Consider the following 23,272-nt stretch of genomic DNA (forward strand, 5'->3'; position numbering starts at 1 on the left):
CTCTTGGGCTCTAGTTCCGCTGTGCCGTTGAGTATGGCCGTGCTGAATCTATCGATTAAATATTCACGTGACAGTCATAGGACCGTTAACAATGCAAGCAACATGGCCGAATGTTAAACCTCAGTCTCGATAGCTCACGACCCTGCCGCTGAGTACCGTGCTGGTAGCCGTTTCTCCCCCTTATACGAGGTGTAACACGCTCTTCTCGCAACAATCAACATTCAAATGCGATTTCTGATTCGGAAACCCACAGCGCAATCTTTCTTTACGTGCAGAATGTAGATGGTGTGAAATTATGAGACGTGAGTCCGCAATGCAGAGTAGTCTAAAACAACATGTTTGGGTGAGTGACATGTGGATGGCCAGCTGCTGTGTAATGACCGGGCCAGACAGGTAAGCGGACTCTAGGCAGTGAGACCCATGCTGTGGAGAGCCGAGAAGGGAGTTGGGGAGCGCTCAACCAGGCCGCAACGGCCTCACTTCTTGAAAAGTCCACTTACACCAATACCAGACATGCTACCACAAATATAAAGACAGCATTGAACTCGCAGTACTGTGACGAGCTCGCTAAAATTATTTTTGTAAGTATACGTGTAAAGTTATCAATATCTATACTACTGTATAAAGACAAGTGTTGTTTAACGTTGTTACCAAAAATTTGGGACAGTACTCTACCCGTTTACTTCAGATATTTACACAATACTCTAACGAACCTTCTTACGGACATAGGCTATATATTTACTTAATATCCACATATACTTGTATTATAATAATGGATGTATTCATGTATGTTCCACGTCTCCTCCAGAACCACTGAACCCAATTCAGCCAAACTTGGTAAACGTATCACTAACTGTTAGGAAAGAATCACTGTGGGAGTAAGGACCACGTACCTATCAAATGGGTGGAGGTGGGGTAGTAAAAAGATGTGTAGCCCACTATGGGCGAATACAAAGACTTTACTCGGCCAGTAATAGAGAATTAGATCACTTAATGGCATGCGACAAACTCTACACATAATTTCAGACCTTAAGGAACTTTTTATCGCTAATACCACCAGCAACATGATGAAAGGAAAAAAAATCTTTATCGCTTACTACATTCTCCCTGTTCGTGCAGTAAAACTGCCGCATCAGGCATGTCGTTTAAATTTCTTACTTCTTTGCTAATAACTCTACTCACAACACTTTTCACAGACAGTACCCACATATGCCGCAGAATCTACCAGTAAAATTGTACTATTGTACGCCACAAAGTTCAGCAGATATACGGTCATAAACATAGAGCAGGGCGAAAGGAGAAATATATGTAAAAATATCTGTAAAATATACACATAGATTCCAGTCTTTGTACACATACGACTTACTATATAGAAAACAATACTGTTGGGTTGAGAACCAGCAGCCTCCTTTAAGGGTAGGTGATGGACAGAGAGAGGAGAAGGAAGAGAGAAGAGGAGAGGGACAGAGATAGAGGGGAGATGTATATAGTGAGGAGTCAGAAAAGAATGGATTGAGGAGGAGATGGTCATAAAGAGGGGGAGGAGAAGTTGACTTAGAGGGGAAAGGAAGAGATGGACAGAGGGGAAAGGAGCAGATGGGCAGATGGGGAGGAACAAGTGGACAGAGAAAGGAAAGTGGAGGAGATGGACAGAGACTGGGGGGAGGGGGAAGAGGTTGTGGGATAGGGGGAGGAGATATGGACAGGGAAACGAAAGAGGAGGGGATGGACAGAGAGAGGAGATAGAAGGCGAGAGGTAGGAGGGAGCAGAAGTTGGACAGGTGGGAGGAGGAGATGAACAGTGAGAGGGGAAGAAGGAGATTGACAGTACAGGGGGAGGAGGAATTGGACAGAAAGAAGGGGAGGATGTGATGGACAGAGAGTGTGGGTTCGGATACAATAAATTTCCATGAAACAGAAAAGCTTCTGCCCACGAATCAGCACCATTTTAGAAGGCATTACTCTCGAGAAACTCAGCTTGTCCTTTTCTTATTTGATATACTGCTGACTTTGAAGAGCAACAGGCAGATTTCATATGTCTCTATTTAAGGGAAGCATTTGACGTGGTGCCCCGCTGCAGACTTTTACAGACAGCACGAACATATGTAATATATTCCGCGATATGTGAGCGACTCAGTGACTCGAAGACTTCTTGAGTAATAGAATCCAGTAAGTTTTCCTCGACGGTGAGTGTTCATCGGGGACAAGGATATCGTTCAGGAGTACCCCACAGAGCGAGGTGGTGCAGTGGTTAGCACACTGGACTCGCATTCGGGAGGACGACGCTTCAATTCCGCTTCGGGCTATCCTGATTTAGGTTTTCGGTGTTTTCCCTAGATCACTTTGAAAGGGCGCGGCCGATTTCCTTCCCCATCCTTCCCTATTCCGAGCTTGTGCTCTGTCTCTAATGACCTCGTTGTCGACGGGACGTTAAACGCTAATCTCCGCCTCCTCCTCCTCCTCTTCCTCCTCCAGGAGTACCCCAAGGAAGTGTGATTGGATCGCTGTTATTTTCTGTATACGTAAACGATTTGGAGAACAGGGTGGACAGCAATCTGTGGTTGTTTTCTGATGATGCTGTGGTGTATGGGAAGTTGTCTCTAAGTGACAGTAGGAGGATACAAGATGACTGGAGAAAATTTGTAGTTGGTGTGATGATTGACAGCTAGCTGTAAGTGTAGAAAAATGATCGTTGATGCAGATGAGTAGGAAAAACAAATACTATGTTCGGATACAACATTAGTCAAGTCGTTTAAATATCTGGACGCAATGCTGCAATGTGATATGAAATGGAACTAGCATGTAAGGATTGTAGTAGGGAAGGTGAATGTTTGACTTCTGTTTATTGGGAGAATTTTGGAAAAGCGTGGTTCATCTGTAAAAGAGACCGCATATAGTACACTAGTGAGACCCATTTTTGAGTACTGTTCGAGTGTTTGGGATCCGCACCAAATCAGACTGAAGGAAGACATTGAAACAATTCAGTGCTAGGCTGCTAGATTTGTTACTAACTGGTTTGATCAATACGCAAGTATTTTGGAGATCCTTCAGGGACTCAGATGGTAGTCCCTGGAGAGACAAAATTTAAATAATCGGCATTTAAAGCTGACTGCGGAACGATTCTAATGCCGTCAATACAAGGACTAGGATGATAAAATAAGAGAAATTAGGGCTCGTATGGACGCTTATAGACAGTTGATTTTCCCTCGCCCTATTTGCGAGTAGAGCAGGAAAGGAAATGTAGTGGTAGAAGGCACCCTCCACCAAGTACCTTTTGGTAGCTTGTGGAGTATGTATGCAGATGTAGAATAAGGCAGATAGATGAAGGGAGAGGGGAGGAGGCCATGGACAGAGAGGGAGGAGAGGAGATCAGCAAAGAGAGGTGGGGGCAGAAGATGGACTTACAAGGTGTGAGGAGGTGATAGAGGTGGACGATAGATGGATTTAGTGGGACTGCGGAGGAGATGGACAGAAGGAGAAGGAGCAGATGGACAAACAGGGAGAAGGAGAGGGATAGAGAAGAGAGGTGTAGGAGATGGACAAAGACAGAGGAAAGGAGCAGATGGACTAATGGAAGACTGGAGTAAATACATACCCAGACAAAACTGGGCACCTACCTTATAAACATATTGGATGAGTGAGGAGGGAAGGTACATGCTTTGATACTGTTGGTGATTCTGAACAAAAAACTTCAAATGAACATACCGCCTTTTCTTAACCATATCCGACATGCAGCTGTTCGAAAATCACTTGCCTCAGTCGCATGTACTTCAACAGCACTCACATGCGAATAGGCTACGTAGTGTTGTCTTTTCTGATCATTTCAATGCGCACTTCACTTATTATTAGACAGCGGATTTTTAGGTCGGAGGAACTGCATTTTAGGCACCTAAAGTAGGCCCCTTCAGTACCTTAGTTAGGCTATATACAACCTAAAATAGGCTCTAAAAAGTATAATGCAGAGAAACCAAATATAATGTGTAATACACAGTATTGGCGTAGGTGCCTATTACTATTCATTAAAACGAGGAAAATTAAAATCTGTATGGCTGCACAACATAGAAAACTTTATACTACTTTAATGTTCAAACTGATCCCAAGCGTTTTAATTTTTCCAAGAAAAATACAGTGTAAAACACTTATAGCCATATGTTGAAATGTATGTAATACGTAATGCCGGATACAACAGTTGTTTCAAACATTCAGATCAAACTGGCTTCACAGTAAATAACCAAAAGTTTTTCTAGGTTTTCCAGAGAAAAACAAGGGCGCTTGTCAGTCAGTATTAGTTTATACGCCAAAAATGAGCGTTCTACATCAATGGGTCTTCGTTAATTTTCTTTGTAGCATCCTCCAGTGAAGAAATGTTCCCGTAGATAGGTCTCCGTGAGCGTTGTAATTCGAAAATAGTTCTTGCCATAAATATGTAGTTTACTTAAATGTAAGCCAAGTATAGTTTGATTGAGGGATCTTTAGGTAGTTGTTTTTCTGAATTTACTGAGGTGGCATTCTCTGCTAGATTTTCAGTTTCCCTCCGGAATGTTGGGAGATGCTTGCTGTAGTTCTTCGCTGCTGCTAACCATGAGCCCCAGCGGCTAACAACAGGCTCAGGAGGCAGTGGGACATCAAAGGATAGAATACTTGAAGCAATTGAAACTCTGCAACTGTATACACAGCGACATCTGGCCTGAAGCACCTCTTTCCATCCACGTCGTCTGGAAATAGCATCTTCAGCCCATTATTGACAAAGTATGCAACTGTTTGTTGGTTAATCTTTTGGAGCTTTTTCTCAACAAATGAAATAAGCCCTCTATGGCTCATCTCGGTCCAACTTGTCAACAATCAGATTTGCAATGTACCGGCCAAGGCTGTCAGAGTTTCATTAACGGAAATCTGTACCGAAGACTCCCCAATATCTCCTCGGATTTTGTGCACTGTGTCAGTGTAAGTTTAATCTACATAATTTTTACGCGATCCTGCAGGAACAGACGGATGACAGTACTTCTGAAGAAAATCTTTGAAAGTAGGATTTTCAAAAGGAGTGTCTGCTGCCACAATAGCATGACACAAGTCGCTGTAGAACTGGTTCTTCTTGGTGGATTCATCGGATGTCTTTGTTAAAAGTGTTTGCTTCTATTTTGATTTTCATTCAGTATTTGCCTTATGTAACGCTCCATCACGCCGAGTTAAGTGGGACTTTCTACCGCTGGAAACGTAATAGAAGAAAGACACAAAATGCAGTATACAAGTGCGTATAAAAAGTATTTGGTATTGCTAATGGATAAAGTTACTTAATTTTAGCAAAATAAAAATAAAATAAAAAATATACATTGTTGTTTAGCAATTTTAGTTCCCAAGTGTCCAAGTAAGTTTTTGGTACAACTCGTAACTTAAAAAGAATCAAAACTTGGTGCGCAATTTTAAAAACCTTGTACTATAGGTGTGAAATTTTAACATTGCTTACTTATCCTTTATATCAAAACTGAATTCAGCAGCTTAAAAACAATAATAAAAGAGAAGAATTGAGTTCCGGTGTCCCATAGTATAAGTTTAAATAATAGTAATAAAATAAACTGCTCCACAAATGCACTGGTGTCGAAAGCTGTGTAAATCAATTCACAATTACAAAATGACAGGAAAAACTAGAAAGCATAAAAAAAATAATTACTAAACTGCTGCCGGCCGAAGTGGCCGTGCGGTTCTAGGCGCTGCAGTCTGGAACCGCGAGACCGCTACGGTCGCAGGTTCGAATCCTGCCTCGGGCATGGATGTGTGTGATGTCCTTAGGTTAGTTAGGTTTAACTAGTTCTAAGTTCTAGGGGACTAATGACCTCAGAAGTTGAGTTCCATAGTGCTGAGAGCCATATGAACCATTTGAACCAACTAAACTGCTTAGCAGAGTAAAATTTTTTCATATTTCGTATAGTGCGGAAACTTTGGCAGTCAGAATCTTATACGACTAGACATTGAAGTAGCTGTTTCGGCATTTTCTTCTGCCGAGCTACTCAGGCACTGAAACTCGAATATATTTTGAACATTGAACATGTTACACTTAATATTTCCGTCGATACACTACGCAGTAGTTTAGTTGGGCGAGTGGATAACAAAACTTCGACAATGTCCTCGCTTTCCCTCAATGAGAGTCCCTATATAACCAAGAAGAGAGGTGAAGTATGTCTTATTTGAATGGCTACGCATCTTTAACCCTCCCCTCTTCAATTCTCATCGGAAGTCATTTCGAGGCCTACGAATATCTTTCCTTGTGGAAACAGGCAGTTGACCAGGATTTTGTCAGCGTCAGATTTTATTTATTTATTTTCTAATTTAGTCCTCTCACATTCGACTCTTGTAAGCAGTTCCAATCTTTCGAAAATAAAATAGTTTTATGTTAGTTTAAAGAAATAGGTCCTTTTTAGAATTTCAAAGCTCAAATAGTCAAAATCAGGCTTTAACGTTGAAAAAGGCTGTTTTAGGTGGTATTAAATTAACGGTTTCGTGTTCAATTAGTCATGAAACTCGTAAACACCGGTTTATATGCAAGTAAGAATTCAGCAAAAGAATAGGTTTTAACCTAAAGGTCCGGAGTCTACTTATTATTGATGACCAACTTTTCGACCCGGTTGATTTACATAACCATCTGAATGAAATACAGTATATGGATTTCCTTCAACATGTGTTACCAGAATACTTGACGGATATTCCTTCGGTAACACTATGCCTTCGTAATTTCTTCACGGAGGAGCTCCTCTACATTCCATACGGTCAGTGACACACGGTCGCCTTGGAGTCATTACTTCGCCATCGATGTCGCCCAACCATTCTCCTTTAGGTTACTGTTGGTGCTGTTGGCTTAAGGGTGAAGTCTAGAACCGCAGAGTGGACACAAAGGAGGAAATACTTCTCTTTCGTTATACGTGCATGTGCTCAAGTAAAGGGTCGTACGCTGTCTACAAGAGCTGCTAAATGATTGCACTTGACGCTGTGCTTTTTGAACATCTTTTCTGAGGAAATGTACACAGTTAAACAAAACATTAGATCACAGTGGTTCATTTACTATCCCCTGCATCTGTCCCATTCCAAACTGTTTTCATTAGTTTCTCGGAAACACTTAAGTACGGGACATACGCTCACATTATATTTTTTCTTCAGAGTCACTAATACTATCACCCCTAGAAGCATGTACCTTCGCTCTTAATTCTCCTCATATATGTATATATAATATATACAAGGGGGAAACGCCGATACTAAATACCTTGAAAAGTTTTTCACCGGTTTACTTCAAAATTTTACTCTGATGAACATTAGGATGGACATAGGTACGTATAGTTTGATATATATAATATGTAAGCGTACATACACTGATAGTTATCCTGACGGAAATAAGCTATGTACACATATTTATTTATCATTCTCCACGCTTAGGAGTGGAGATGGGTCGGGGTTTTTCTCCGCCCGAGGACTGGGTGTTTGTGTTGTTCTCATCATTTCATCATCATTCGTGAACGTAGCGAGACAGGACTGTGCAAAGATTGGGAATTTGTGCGGGCACTGATAAACGCGCAGTTGAGTGCCCACAAATCAAATACCATCATCATGGAGCAGGATGTTCGACCTATGGCCCATTAAGAGTCGCGTTTCACGTTCAGCCAATTACCAGACAAGCTAGTAGTGGGGCAATTGCGTTATCGCAATTGGAACTACACATAAGGGGCTTACCGGTTCCTGCATTCGCCTAACAACCGACGGAAATTTCTCCAAAATGTTAGTCGGATCCGAAGAATTGGATACATACAAATTTATTTCTGGGACATCATTCTTCGTTCAGAATGTTGTCCCACCGAAAGTCTAAACGGGTGTACGAATTACTCGACGCAGACTGCAAGAAAGAAAATGCTGTGCTGTGAAAATGTTCTGTTTCGTGTTCTTTCTCACAGGTTTAACTACGATAGCAGGGCATGTAAGCCATTAGGTAACTTGTTTCCTTATATATAATTCCAAACAAAAATTGTATATAATGTGCGTCTTTTTTTAATTGCTTGCCGCCCATTTTACGGAAAACAGAATCTGATTCGTCTGAAACTTTGTAACCCTATTCATTCGCAGGCTAAAACTATGCGAAATACTGTCATTGAAGCTACTATTCTCACAGCTCTTGCGATCCTCTCTTAAGCTGTGTATCAATAACCCCAACTGACTTGCCCATTCATTTTAAGCGACTTCAGTTCTCAATTAAGATTATGGTTGCAATTACAATTAACAAGGCTAAAGGTCAGAGAAAGGGGTAAGAGGACAGAGAGGGGACAGAGAGAAAACTGGCATGTAGCGGGGACAGAGAGAACGAGATACAAGAGGAAGAGTGGGAAGGGGGAGCTTCACAAGGAGAGGGAAGGGAAGAGAAGAAAATTGGGAGGAGGAAACGGATAGCGAAAGGGAAGAGGTGGAAATGAAGAGAGATAATGGAGATGGACCAAGAAAGGGAAGAGCAGGATATGGATGTAGAGCGGGAGATGGGCAAAGGGAGGGGGAAGAGATATGGCGAGATAGAGAAAGGGGGATATGGACACAGGAGACGGAGGATATGGAGAGAGAGAGAGACAGAGGGGGAAGTTCCTACTTGAGGCATGAGGGGATGGACAGAAACTTGGGATGGTGCAGATGGACAGAGTGGTTGGAGAGGAGTAGATAGAGAGGGGGAGGGAGGGAGGGAGGCAGGTGGAGGGAGGCAGTAAGGAGGAGATGGACAGAGAGTGGGCGGGAGGACAGAGAAAGAGGGGGTAGGAGGAGATCTTCAGAGAGGCGAGGAGGTGTTGGAGAAGAGGGATGGTGGAGGTGGACTAAAAGGAGATTGTAATAAATACACTCCTGGAAATTGAAATAAGAACACCGTGAATTCATTGTTCCAGGAAGGGGAAACTTTATTGACACATTCCTGGGGTCAGATACATCACATGATCACACTGACAGAACCACAGGCACATAGACACAGGCAACAGAGCATGCACAATGTCGGCACTAGTACAGTGTATATCCGCCTTTCGCAGCAATGCAGGCTGCTATTCTCCCATGGAGACGATCGTAGAGATACTGGATGTAGTCCTGTGGAACGGCTTGCCATGCCATTTCCACCTGGCGCCTCAGTTGGACCAGCGTTCGTGCTGGACGTGCAGACCGCGTGAGACGACGCTTCATCCAGTCCCAAACATGCTCAATGGCGGACAGATCCGGAGATCTTGCTGGCCAGGGTAGTTGACTTACACCTTCTAGAGCACGTTGGGTTGCACGGGATACATGCGGACGTGCATTGTCCTGTTGGAACAGCAAGTTCCCTTGCCGGTCTAGGAATGGTAGAGCGATGGGTTCGATGACGGTTTGGATGTACCGTGCACTATTCAGTGTCCCCTCGACGATCGCCAGTGGTGTACGGCCAGTGTAGGAGATCGCTCCCCACACCATGATGCCGGGTGTTGGCCCTGTGTGCCTCGGTCGTATGCAGTCCTGATTGTGGCGCTCACCTGCACGGCGCCAAACACGCATACGTCCATCATTGGCACCAAGGCAGAAGCGACTCTCATCGCTGAAGACGACACGTCTCCATTCGTCCCTCCATTCACGCCTGTCGCTACACCACTGGAGGCGGGCTGCACGATGTTGGGGCGTGAGCGGAAGACGGCCTAACGGTGTGCGGGACCGTAGCCCAGCTTCATGGAGACGGTTGCGAATGGTCCTCGCCGATACCCCAGGAGCAACAGTGTCCCTAATTTGCTGGGAAGTGGCGGTGCGGTCCCCTACGGCACTGCGTAGGATCCTACGGTCTTGGCGTGCATCCGTGCGTCGCTGCGGTCCGGTCCCAGGTCGACGGGCACGTGCACCTTCCGCCGACCACTGGCGACAACATCGATGTACTGTGGAGACCTCACGCCCCACGTGTTGAGCAATTCGGCGGTACGTCCACCCGGCCTCCCGCATGCCCACTATACGCCGTCAACTGCACATACGGTTCACGTCCACGCTGTCGCGGCATGCTACCAGTGTTAAAGACTGCGATGGAGCTCCGTATGCCACGGCAAACTGGCTGACACTGACGGCGGCGGTGCACAAATGCTGCGCAGCTAGCGCCATTCGACGGCCAACACCGCGGTTCCTGGTGTGTCCGCTGTGCCGTGCGTGTGATCATTGCTTGTACAGCCCTCTCGCAGTGTCCGGAGCAAGTATGGTGGGTCTGACACACCGGTGTCAATGTGTTCTTTTTTCCATTTCCAGGAGTGTACATACCTGGGCAGTGCCAGGTACTCTGCTAGTTCTGGTAATATAATAGCTGGTCGTTTGAGTAACTTCGTGCAGCACAGACATGATGAATGCAGTTCCAAATTGTAGTGTGAAATATTTGAATAAAAAATAAGTTTTTCTGTATTAAATTGAATAATGTACTCGTGATATGAGAATTGCAAATTAACTGTAAATATATGTCATATATTTTTGAAATGTATTAGTAATGGAGAAATTCGTTTGTCTTTGGTAATTAGTTCACTGGTGATCGTTTCTTTTTGGGAACCATTCATTTTTACTTGTTCACCATTCCCTTTTTATCTAATTATGCATGCTGCATGGATTTTAATAAGTTATCAGAAAAACTATCAGTTATGCACAAGTGTTACTTCTACATGATAAATTCATTGGTTATTTTGTATACAGACTTTGCTTACTTCGATTTCCTTAGCTGAGAGCTTCCTTAGAAAGTACCGCATTTCTCAGGCGACGTGACGACCGCAAGCCAGGTAGAAGGAGGACAGCGCAGGCTGCACGAAATTTCAGAATACGGAACCTGAACATGACCCATCCCAGTCGTCATGTACTTGCAACAGAAACTCGTAATTCTAGTAAGTACAATGTCACCGTTTCCTGTTCGTTTGCAGAAGATAAGTAATATATAGCCGGCCGAAGTGGCCATGCGGTTAAAGGCGCTGCAGTCTGGAACCGCAAGATCGCTACGGTCGCAGGTTCGAATCCTGCCTCGGGCATGGATGTTTGTGATGTCCTTAGGTTAGTTAGGTTTAACTAGTTCTGAGTTCTAGGGGACTAATGACCTCAGCAGTTGAGTCCCATAGTGCTCAGAGCCATAAGTAATATAGATACATGAACAAGCATTACTACCATGAAGTAACCGGAAGTAAACTGTCATCTTTTGAACCAACATTAAAAGTGTTATTTTACAATGCGCGGGCTTGTAAACAAATTACGCATCGAAGTGCCATTATGTCTGTGTGCGAAGTGAAAAGTTATTTGAAAAAATACAACATGTAGGCCCACTTATTGCTCAGGTTGTTCCGATTTGCTGCAGAAGTTTCGTTGGGAAGCCCTTACACATGCTCCATACAGTCCTGATCTCTCCTCATGGCCGGCCGCGGTGGTCTCGCGGTTCTAGGCGCGCGGTCCGGAACCGTGCGACCGCTACGGTCGCAGGTTCGAATCCTGCCTCGGGCATGGATGTCTGTGATGTCCTTAGGTTAGTTAGGTTTAAGTAGTTCTGTTCCTTAGAAGGTGCTTCTTGGTCTTTCCACTCATTTTAGTGAGGGAAGAGGAGGGGAAGGGAGGGGACGAGCGGTAGCTTTGAATATAACAAGCACAATTACATCACCTGTAACCGGACACAGGATGCAAAAAGTGCTGATATCAGCAGTTTGGCCAGAAGTGATACTGCTACCCTACTAATGCTGTTGTCTTACCCGCCGTCGATGGCATCTTCTAGCACGATAACTGTCCCTGTCACAGGGCCAGGATCGTACTACAGTACTTCGAAAAACACAATATGAACTCTAGTTGGTATCTTGGCCACCAGATTCGCTTTATCTGAACTCGATGGAACCCACGAGGGCCGGTATTGGGAGCCTGGGACGTTCTCTCAAAGTACTATCCCTTAATGTAAGGAAATTACGTGACCTGTACGTAGATATATGGTGCCACATGCCTATGAAAATCTGCCAAGGAGTTGTCATACACAGGCCACGTAGAATCACTGCTTTATTGCGTTGTAAATGTCTAGCAATGCAATATTACAAAGGTGGTCATAATGTTTTGGATCATGGGTGTATATTAAAGTCATTACTTTCGATATCGCACTGCAGAATCATTTACATCGTTGAAAATGTCGAAGCTCTTCCGCTCTATTAGCCCATCACTACATTCTTAAAAAGAAAAATCTTGGTTAGACCGAGCAGAAACCTGTTTTTGTTTGCTATTGTAAGCGGAAAATACCGTCAGAAGGGTACAAGCTTTACTGCTGAACGGGACTGTGAAGTTTCCTAACCCAATTCACCGAAACGGAGACGACAGGCGGGAGGAGAGAGTGAGGCAGCACAAATTGTGCTGGGGACGGCAGCCGGCTCGTGGCCTGTGTCTGCTGGTCCCGGGGTCACGGGCTGCAATCAGCGCAGCCCGCCGGCCGCCTTCCTGCGGCTGCAGTGGCGGAGGCTGCGCGCCTAACGAGCCGCCGCCCGCTGCTGCACGCGCCCTGACGGTCGATCGCTGCCAAGTCCCGACGACAGCGGATGCAGTCCGCGTTCCGGAGCACACTGTCACCACTGTCTACCTTTCCCTTCACTAGCTACGTGCCACCCTGTACTCGAAACTGTAACTTTCTCGTTTGTGCAATGCTGATTTACCTACATCAGTGGTTCTCATGCTGGGGTGACCACATCCGAGAGGTAAAATACAATTTACTGACGGGTAAAAACAAAATGGTTGAACTGAGCTTCGGTCACAAAACTAAATTATTTTGAAGGATAATTGTTATTATTACTATTTCGTATTACTGTAATGCGGATTATGTAAGTTATCAACAATTACAGTGCTTCAAGTACTAGCATTACTACGTTATACAACGTGGTGGAGGCTACAGCCTGTGAAACAAATGTATAAACATCATCTTCCTCACTAAGTCCACCCACTACACATGTACTTTGTGCTTTGTACCACGCTTCTACACGGTGTGTCCCAGTTCCGTCAAGACTGCCTGTGTGAAATTCCAAACTGCAATGCTATCCTGTGGCGAGTTGTGGTGTAATGATCCTTGAAGTTTCAACAACAACCGTGTAGAAAGTCAAATGGTTCAAATGGCTCTGAGCACTATGGGACTGAACATCTGTGGTCATCAGTCCCCTAGAACTTAGAACTACTTAAACCTAACTAACCTAAGGACATCACAGACATCCATGCCCGAGGCAGGATTCGAACCTGCGACCGTAGCAGTCACGCGGTTCCGGACTGAGCGCCTAGAACCGCTAGACCACCGCGGCCGGCGTAGAAAGTCAAAGTGCTAACATTGCTGCTGCAGGCATCCCGGACGCGAATGTAACAGTACGTGCCTGACACTCAAAAAATGATGGTGGAGCACCGAGGCAACATCAAGTTTTGTATTAAGTTTTGTGTTTGTGGCCGGCCGCGCTGACCGAGCGGTTCTAGGCACTTCAGTCCGGAACCGAGCTGCTGCTGCGGTGGCAGGTTCGAATCCTGCCTCGGGTATGGATGTGTGTGATGTCCTTAGGTTTGTTAGGTTTAAGTAGTTCTAAGTCTAGGGGACTGATGACCTCAGATGTTAAGTCCCATAGTGCTTAGAGCCATCATTGTGTTTGTGGGCGTGGGTTAGTCGAATTTAACCCAAACGAGAGGCAGGTTCCTGGTCGCCCTCCACGACAACACCCCAGCCCTCAGAGTGAAGATCGTGAGTGAGATTTTGGCATACAGATGGATCACAGTCCTCGATCATCCACCGTATTCGTCGGATTTGGCACCAGGTGACTTCTGCTTCTTCCCCAAATTGAAGTTGCCAATGAAAGGACACCGTTACCATGTATTTAAGAACGTCTAAAAAAATCATACTCCTATACTAAAAGCAATTCCAAAATAGGACTACAGTGACTGTTTCAGAACACTTTTAAAAAGTTTATCTGTATATTGATTCAGGGGGAATCTATTTTGAATAAGTACAGTGGTTTTGTGAACATAATTCATGACTTATACTTTTCATAGCCACGGTCCTAACGGAACTACAACACACTGTGTATGACAGTTAAGTCGAGACATATATATCACATCTATTTAAATATCTCATCACAATGCCGTCTTCGAGTTGTATGTAATACCCACAAGAGATTAGAAATGCTTTCGTTATTCACTTCACAACAATAAATGAACTAACCGACAGCATAGTACAACAGTAACTATGTAATGGCTATTACTCTACTGTAGGGCCCAAGCAGTATACTTCTTCGTCTTCTTGTTATCATTATTAGTGGCAGTGTTCGGACACAAAGCATTGGCAATCTTAAGCCTTTCATTTCTGTCAGTTCAGATGTAACCAGCAATCGAGTGATTTGCAAACAGTAGGTCTAAGCACAGTGCACACATCTGAATGTGGTTGATTTTAAATGTGAGTGGAAGGTGTTGGTGAAGCAAGTTCCTCTAGGGAGAAGTGTCGTGCATAGGAAACATGTTTTGTGACAAGTGTCTACCCTCAATATGGATAGTTAGCTTTCTGTTCTGAGCAGGAGTTTGATGTAGCACTCGCGATGCACTGAGAATTGCTTCATCATTCAATAGATAAGGATTACTAGAAATAAGCAGTACGAATGGTTTCATTCCCTCATTCATTCGTGGCTTAAAAGACAGTTGCAAAAAATAAATATCATTTATCTTCCATCATTTTAAATATGAAAATATTCAAATAAAACTGTTTTCCATTCTTTAATTTAGTTAGGCGCTAATGTTAATGACGGCGGTGGCAGGAGGTACTAGCTAATATCTGGTTGCAGCGTGCGGTAATGGTCTCAAAAAGGCTGAGACTCACTGACTTGCATCTATGCTCTGCCACCCACGTTATTTTGCATGGCGGTCGCTACTTTGAATGCCACTGTCACCCCCCCCCCTTTTCGTGTTCCAGCTGCGAATGGTCCGCAGGAGCAATGATTTTTGGTAAGTCTCTGTGTGATTTCAAATCTCTCTAGTTTACCTTTATGGTCTTTTAGTGATATATGTAAGGGACGCTCAAATGTAAACGAGACAGACTATACAGTTAGTTCCACAAGAAAGTGTACGCCATAATGTTAAATGTAACGTCCGCAGCGACATCTCTGATAGTGACGAATTCTTCTCGGGTTATCAGCCGAGTGGTGTCGTCTTGTCGCAACGTTTCAATGTGTTTTGTATCCATCATCTCTTCCTGAGAAGAATTCATCAGTGGAAAACGCCGAGAGAGACTGCAATCGCATACATCTCTGATAGTTATCTCGAATCTGTACTCAATGCGCTTTTGCACAGTGTGTAGATAAACAGTGTGAGAGTGCAATGTTTTATTTTATCGGTTGCAGTTTTGGCTATTCGCACTTATTTACACCCAGTTTAAGCGCTGAAAAAAACGTGAAATATTTATAAATGCCTTCTGAGGTCCGTTAAGAAGTTGTTTGGTTCAAACAAGGCAATCTGGGTGCTTCAAGAGGATAATGATCCGGAACATCGCAGCCGTCTCTGTACAGATAGGAAACAACACAATGCGGTGTCCACGATGGATAGGCCTGCAAATTCTGTGGATGCAAACCCGATAGGAAATGTTCCGTCGATTATTAAGGTGAAGCTTAAAGGAAAGCCATTATATACTTTGTAGCAGCTGTCATGTAAAATCAGGACGATATAGACCGTTAACGAGAGAATATGCAGAAAGTCTCTTGAAAATCATGCCAAAAAGGTGCCAATCTTTAATCGATAGTGGCGTCGATTGGATTAACTGTCAGGTAATTGTGCGATTAGTAATAACACGTATTTTCATGTAAAACTATATTTATAACAATGTCATTTGTTTCATACAGATAACAGCGGATAATTTCTTGTGTAAGTGACTGTATAATGAGCTTGGCGCCGACGTTGGTACCGCAGGTACAGTCGTGCTCAAAAGGATCCGAACGACCTGAATTCCATTTCGCCTGATTCACATGCAACCCACCTAACGCAGCTGTCTAGCAGGTCCTCTAATCGCTCCTTGGAACAGTCGTTTGACTATTGAAAATGGTTCCAACAAGTCACCACTGGAAAACATTGCTCTGTATCGCAATAACTCAAGATGTAAGTAATACACCGATACTAGAAACATTACAGAACATCTTATCACAGATAAGCCTGTCCTTAAGGCTTGTAAGCTCACATTTATTGCAATAAATGAGATACCTGAAATGTTACCACTCTCATTATTACGTCAGATAGGTAATGCACGTAGTAAGTTCGTCGTATTCATGATTTCCTCTTCATAGTAACATACCGTACTTGTTATTTAGCACAAAATGACATTAAAAATTTAAGTTATTCACGAGCAGGTGGTTGAGAATATGTATGAACTTTAAATGACACGACGAACCGTCTCGTTCTGCATATGGATTCAAACCCGGTCATGCAGACAAAGATTTCGTGACTGACGGAAACTAACAGTCATTCCTGACTAGGCATAAAGAGAGTGATATACCTCGATTTTAGACAGTATCAGTTAGCAAATATCAGCTTTACATTAGATAAGATAAACATTTTTACCGGACGCGAATTCCTACCCAGCATCTATTGTCGCTGTTAACGAACTACGAGAGACGTTAAATATTGCTTCTTCACAAGTAACTTACTTGAAATTCCGTGAGGTAAAGCTTTGTGTTGGACAGGGATTCGAACCCAGAAACAAATCGGATTGTTATCGAAGCACAATCAACTGTGACACATCGGATTTTCTCGGCAGTAGCCAGATCTTTTAACTGAAATGACTAGACGAAACATTAAGTTTTTCCTTCCCAGTACTCCAACCCGGCACCTATCGCTGTTATCTTCTAGAGAAAACGAACGTTAAATATGGGTTTGTTACACCAGCAGCGACATGTGAGCATGTTTGAACTAGAAACAATATGACGAAGAGTTCTGTGCTGACTGGGAATCGAACCCCACACATATCGTTGTTGACTACACACAAACAGACGTCAGCTACCGAATTTTTCTCCACCAGCAGCTCGGAATAACATCCTTGAACTTACAGTGATCTCTCAAATAGTTATATGTCTCACTGGGAGTCAAATGCAAATGGCTCTGATCACTATGAGACTTAACTAACATCTATGGTCATCAGTCCCCTAGAACTAGGAACTACTTAAAACTAACTAACCTAAGGACATCACACACATCCTTGCTCGAGGCAAGATTCGAACCTGCGACCGTAGCGGTCACGCGATTCCAGACTGAAGCGCCTAGAACCGCATGGCCATACGGGCCGGCTCTGGGAGTCAAAAACGCCAGATATCGTTAGTGTTGACAACGAATGAAAATGCATTAAAAATCAAAATTATTTTCCACCATCAGATAGGTGTTCTCATACTAGAGATTGATAATTCATAATGAAAACCTTAGTGCCCAGCCAGGATTCGAACCCATTCACGCGCAATATGTGGAGATGGAATCTGCAGTTTTGAACAAACAACAAATTGTAGTCGAGCTGTATTGTCACGAAGTTGTCAAATTCTGCGTTAATGGCGGTCTGAGTTGCATTCCCAGTTCAGAACCAATTTCATCGGCATACAGAAGCTCAAATAAAAGATGGAATAAGTGTCCTGTGACTCTACATAGCGTTTGTTTCGTCACTAGAAATAAATAACCAGTATAAGAATGGATACTGGTGATAGAGTTTCTACATGTCGCCACTCCTATCTTTATTGTGGTTCAACCTAACGTCTACTTGGTAGACAAGGAATATCATGTTTAATATGAATTTCAGACCACAATTCCATTATACTTCCTTCACTTTGCGTAACCAGGAGCGAATAGAATCTGTCTCTCCCTACCAAAATGCAACTGCAGAAGTTGTAATCGAACCTAGACCGTCAGTATACGAGGTGTGGCTGGAAAAAAACCGAACTAGTACTGGTGAAACAATAAAACGAATGCAATAAGGCTGAAAGTCGCGTGGCCTGTCACGTGACTCTCGCTCCGCCTACTGCTCGAGTTTCATCTGCCTCCCGAGCGAGGTGGCGCAGTGGTTAGCACACTGGACTCGCATTCGGGAGGACGACGGTTCAATCCCGTCTCCAGCCATCCTGATTTAGGTTTTCCGTGATTTCCCTAAATCGTTTCAGGCAAATGCCGGGATGGTTCCTTTGAAAGGGCACGGCCGATTTCCTTCCCAATCCTTTCCTAAACCGAGCTTGCGCTCCGTCTCTAATGACCTCGTTGTCGACGGGACGTTAAACACTAACCACCACCACCTCATCTGCCTCCTGCACTCAGTCTGCCCGTGGCGTCTGTTTTAAGTAGTTGACGTTTTGTCTGTGCGTCGGAAAATGTTGAGTGTACAGAAAGAACAGCGTGTTAACATCAAATTTTGTTTCAAACTAGGAAAATCTGCAAGTGAAACGTTTGTAATGTTACAACAAGTGTACGGCGATGATTGTTTATCGCGAACACAAGTGTTTGAGTGGTTTAAACGATTTAAAGATGGCCGCGAAGACACCAGTGATGACACTCGCACTGGCAGACCATTGTCAGCAAAAACTGATGCAAACATTGAAAAAATCGGTAAACTTGTTCGACAAGATCGCCGTTTAACAATCAGAGCAGTGTCTGAGTTAACAGGAGTTGACAAGGAAAGTGTTAGGCAGATTCTTCATGAAAGTTTCAACATGAACAAAGTGTGTTCAAAAATGGTTCCAAAGTGTCTCACAATTGAACAGAAGGAACGCCGAAGAATGATTTGTTCTGACATCCTGGAAAACATTGAAAGTGATCCCACCTTCTTACAAAATGTTATTACTTGCGATGAATCGTGGTTTTTTACTTACGATCCCGAAACTAAACGCCAATCGATGCATTGGAAAACTCCTGGTTCTCCACGACAAAAAAAAAGCACAAATGTTAAAATCGAAATTCAAGGCAATGATGATTGTTTTTTTTTTTTTTTTACATCAAAGGGATTGTGCACATTGATTGGGTACCAGAGGGACAAACAGTGATTCAGCATTACTACATTAGCGTCCTGGCTACCCTACGTGAGCGAGTACGGAGAAAACGGAATGATTTGTGGAGAAAAAAGTCATGGATCCTTCACCAAGACAATGCCCCAGCTCACAGTGCGTTGTCAGTGAAGACGTTTTTGGCAAAACACAACATTCCCATCTTAGATCATCCACCCTACTCACCTGATTTGGCCCCCTGTGACTTTTTTCTTTTCCCTAAAGTCAAGTCAGCTTTGAAAGGAACTAGATTTGAGACTGTTGAAGCAGTAAAAGAAAAAGCGACGGAAGTAATGTATGGACTTACCGAAAATGATCTGCAGCATTGCTATGAACAGTGGAAAATTCGTATGGAGCGGTGTAGAGATCGAGGAGGAGAGTACATTGAAGGAGATAACATGAAATTGCAAATAATTGTAAATAAATGATTTTTCCAGCATCAGTCCGGTTTTTTTCTAGCCGCACCTCGTACGAACCTACCAGCAATCCAACAGACCACCAAATCCTCTTCGCTGTTATTCATTTTTCTGTCATAACACCGATGCGGCACACTCGATGAGAATTCTCACACACAGGCTCCCTGTAGTGGTTTGCAGCATGTTCAGTACAGTCATTTACTTGGTTAACCGAATCGCCATGAAATAGCTGCCTCGGCTACCCAGTACATACATTCGACTCTATTTTGTAATCACCGAAATAAAATCAAGTAACTGCCACCTTCTCAGAACTGCCAACAGTGTAGGATACAGAAATTTAAATAGGAAGTGTTCCTTTCCATTTGAGCTACTCTATTGTGCTATCTGTTTGTTGAAACCATCGTGCAGTGCAAAAGAAACCTGCAACTGTCTGTCTCTCAGAAGTCTAGATCCGGCCTTATGCATTATCTCACAGCACTGTGGAATGCGGAAGTTCTGGAGGAACTATTGTCGACTTCGGCAGCTGATTGCTACTAGCGTAACGGTAAGCGTCGCGCACTGTTGATAAGGCGTCGCGAGTTCTATTACATCTGCTGCTACATTTTTTAAAATGCAATTCTGCTGTCTGCTGAAGTTATCAGTATAATGGAACTTTGAACATAATTCCCTTCACTTCTCAACCCAAAATAGTCGCATGTGGAAAAAGGGCTAACTTCTGTGACATTTTGTTCTTTTCAGGTTTAATAGACGGCCAGGCAGCAGATGCATGTCGAAGCTTTTGTATTCTGTCTGGGGAGAGCGCATCGTGCCAAAATAGTCAGAAAAGTATTTTCTACATTAGCTGTCGTCTGGTAGTGGCATTTTATTCTTCTTCAAACCTTGTTTGACAGTTTTAACTCAGAACAAGTTTTCTACATGCTTGTAATCAATAAACTGCATGTGCATTGTCAGACATAGATAACATCAGAGAATTCGCATATATCGTTGATGATTAATTTCTCTCTCATGTTTAGTATTGTTTTAACAACACTAAAACACAAACCTTACGAAAATTGTGCACTGTATTGTAAGAAATGAAATAAAACTACCCGCGACAACCTTATGACGAAAGACTGTTTTAATAAAACTGAGTATCTATACAAAGCGTGCCTCTGTCGGCACGAAGTAGTAAAATACTACTCACTTAGATTTCGATTGGGTCGGTGTTCAATTGGTATGCTGTGTCATACTCAACAGGTATGCAAATGTGGCATTTCATAAATAAAGTTATGTATTTGTAGAAACCCAAAATTTGTTTGTCAGCTGCGGAAAGAGGCGTTACCTGTTGTGCAGCATTGTAAGTTTTGCACCATTGCACATTATGAGCTGAAAATATTTTCTTGCGATTTGGTTATCAATTCATTTCCTTCATACTTATCACCCTGGCACGTGAGTCTTAAGTGAAGAACAATATTGAATTTCGTATCGTTGACGCTTGTATTGTGAAGCAGCTTGGCAGTCAGAAAGCCGAGATCTAAGATCATTAACACAAATTACTGTGTCGAGCTATTAAGAGGATTTGATGTGTAAAGGTTTTCTCCTGATTTCGTTACAGAATTTTTTCTGAAAATTAACAGGCTCATAAAATAAATCAGAAAAAAACTCGCACAAGCTAGCCCCTACCACAGTTAGAACTGACGACTCCTTGGACCGTTGTGACACGAGACACAGGAAGTACCACGGGGCTACGGACACACTGCTGCCGGCATGCCACTCTCATCATGGGATTGGTCACTAAGCCTCATAACGCATCGTGAACGATAGTAAAAGTTGTCACATATGTGAAGAATAGTATTCCTTTATTCAAAAAATTGAATTTTCTGTCGCAGTGTCTTAGTTAACATGAGGATTATATAGCACGAGTCATTCAAATGGAAAGGGAATATCAAGTGAATTTAGCGAGTCAATTCCGTACGTGGAAGAGATTGCACTGTCACAGTGTTGCCAAATGTTTGTGACCATGTTGCCAATTCTCAGCTGTGCTAGGAACAGCTCTGTAGCGTTATAGGAGGAAAATCCCGTGCTGGTGTCTTAGGAGGATATGGAGAGGAGGCGCGGGGTTTGGTTAATAACCAGCTTTTTCTCCTACCAGTTGTGTCAAACATTCAGGTGTGTAATCTTACATCACGATTACAGTTTCCCACAAAATATATACGAATAAAACACTGACCTAGTTACTTTGTGACAAAATATTACTTCAGTACAATAAAAAGTCTTTGGAAATCAATTTGCCCACCTGCACCTTTGCACCTCGAAATCGATTGTATCTATATGTAGTCTTGTGATCATATAAGTAGAATTTCATAAATTGCACGAGAATGTAGAAAAATGTTGGTGCGAATGGAAGCTGTAAGAAACACAGTTAACTAATCATTCTGTACCACGTAATAATCAATACATTTGAAAATTCAGAAGAAACTAAAAATTATGCCCATTAGAAGATAGAAACTAAAGTGCAGATGCGGGCACTGTGCAGATCTGCGATTTTTCATTTTCAGATCTATACAAATAATGTATACTAGCCAGCGTATTCATTGCTTTCGTAATGTTTCCCGCTTGTTTAGTCTTCTAATGATGAACTGGATCCACACCCATGCGTCTGATTGTTTCTTTGTATCTTTGTGTGTTATTCTTCGGTGTTCAAAAAGCAATACATTATGCCTGCTCCCACGAGGTATTGAAACGAGGTCGCAAGAAAGCTAACGAATTATAATCAAAATACAGTGAGACGCCAGTTTGTCTGTCGTCATGGTGTTAAGTCGACAGAAATAGTTGGGTGTTATTGCCTGCATCACCGGCATCGCATTGTCGTCTTCTCTTATTGAGATTTTCATATTACCCTGAACACAAGACGCCGAGATAGATGTGTATATTCTCCGTGACGAAACTTCCGACATTCCATTCATCCTGATCCATTTGTTATGTGCATCGGCAGCAATGAGTGATAGGAAAGCTATTATAAGGTGACGAATAACAATAACAATGGTAGTAATAACAAATCAGTAATCAAGTATGTTAACTGCATTACAGACAATTGTTAACGATTAACAAAATAACCAAGAAAGGCTGAGTGTTTGATTGGAGCACTGCGTAGGTGTTCTTACCACTTTGTTACTGAATTCTGATCTGGTTGTTTGCAGAGAGAAAAGAAAGAACCCTGTAGCCGTATATATCGCTAGTACAATGAGATATTACCTATCAACTATCCTTGCTTTAAATCACGAGACGAACATGGTGTCACTGAGCTGATATTTGAAATACATTCCTGTTTTCTCTCTCTGTCTCTCACTCTCTTTTTATTTTTATTTTTTGAGGAAAGCATCGAGAATCGCGAATAATAAGCAAGTAGGCATATAACCTGTTTACAGTTAGTTTCATGTGGATACATAATGCAAAAATACAACTTTTAAGTGTATTATTGCGAAATTCCAATTATTGACAGTCTATTCGTGAGCTTGCTCGCATTCCGTGGGGTGAAACCTATCAGAGAAGCAAGCAAAACACAAATATTTCTTGCACAATGCGCAACATACAAACGAAATCTCGCTGCACTGACGTGTTGTCCGATATATTTCACGGAAAACATATGTGATTCATGTTGCTGAATAGAGCTCTATCACATATCAATTTGGATGCGTACCAAGCGTACAAAAGTATATCTTGAAATACACACAAAGGCACTTAGATGTATTCGATTGAAACATAGCCATGACCAAGATTGTACCTGGGGTCGACAGCATCGTCGTCTACCACCTTGACAACTCGAACGGTGTCAGTGCTCGGCCGGTTACTTACGTT

The sequence above is a fragment of the Schistocerca nitens genome, chromosome 4, assembly GCF_023898315.1.
Source record: "Schistocerca nitens isolate TAMUIC-IGC-003100 chromosome 4, iqSchNite1.1, whole genome shotgun sequence".
In the NCBI taxonomy this organism is placed as follows: Eukaryota; Metazoa; Arthropoda; class Insecta; order Orthoptera; family Acrididae; genus Schistocerca; species Schistocerca nitens.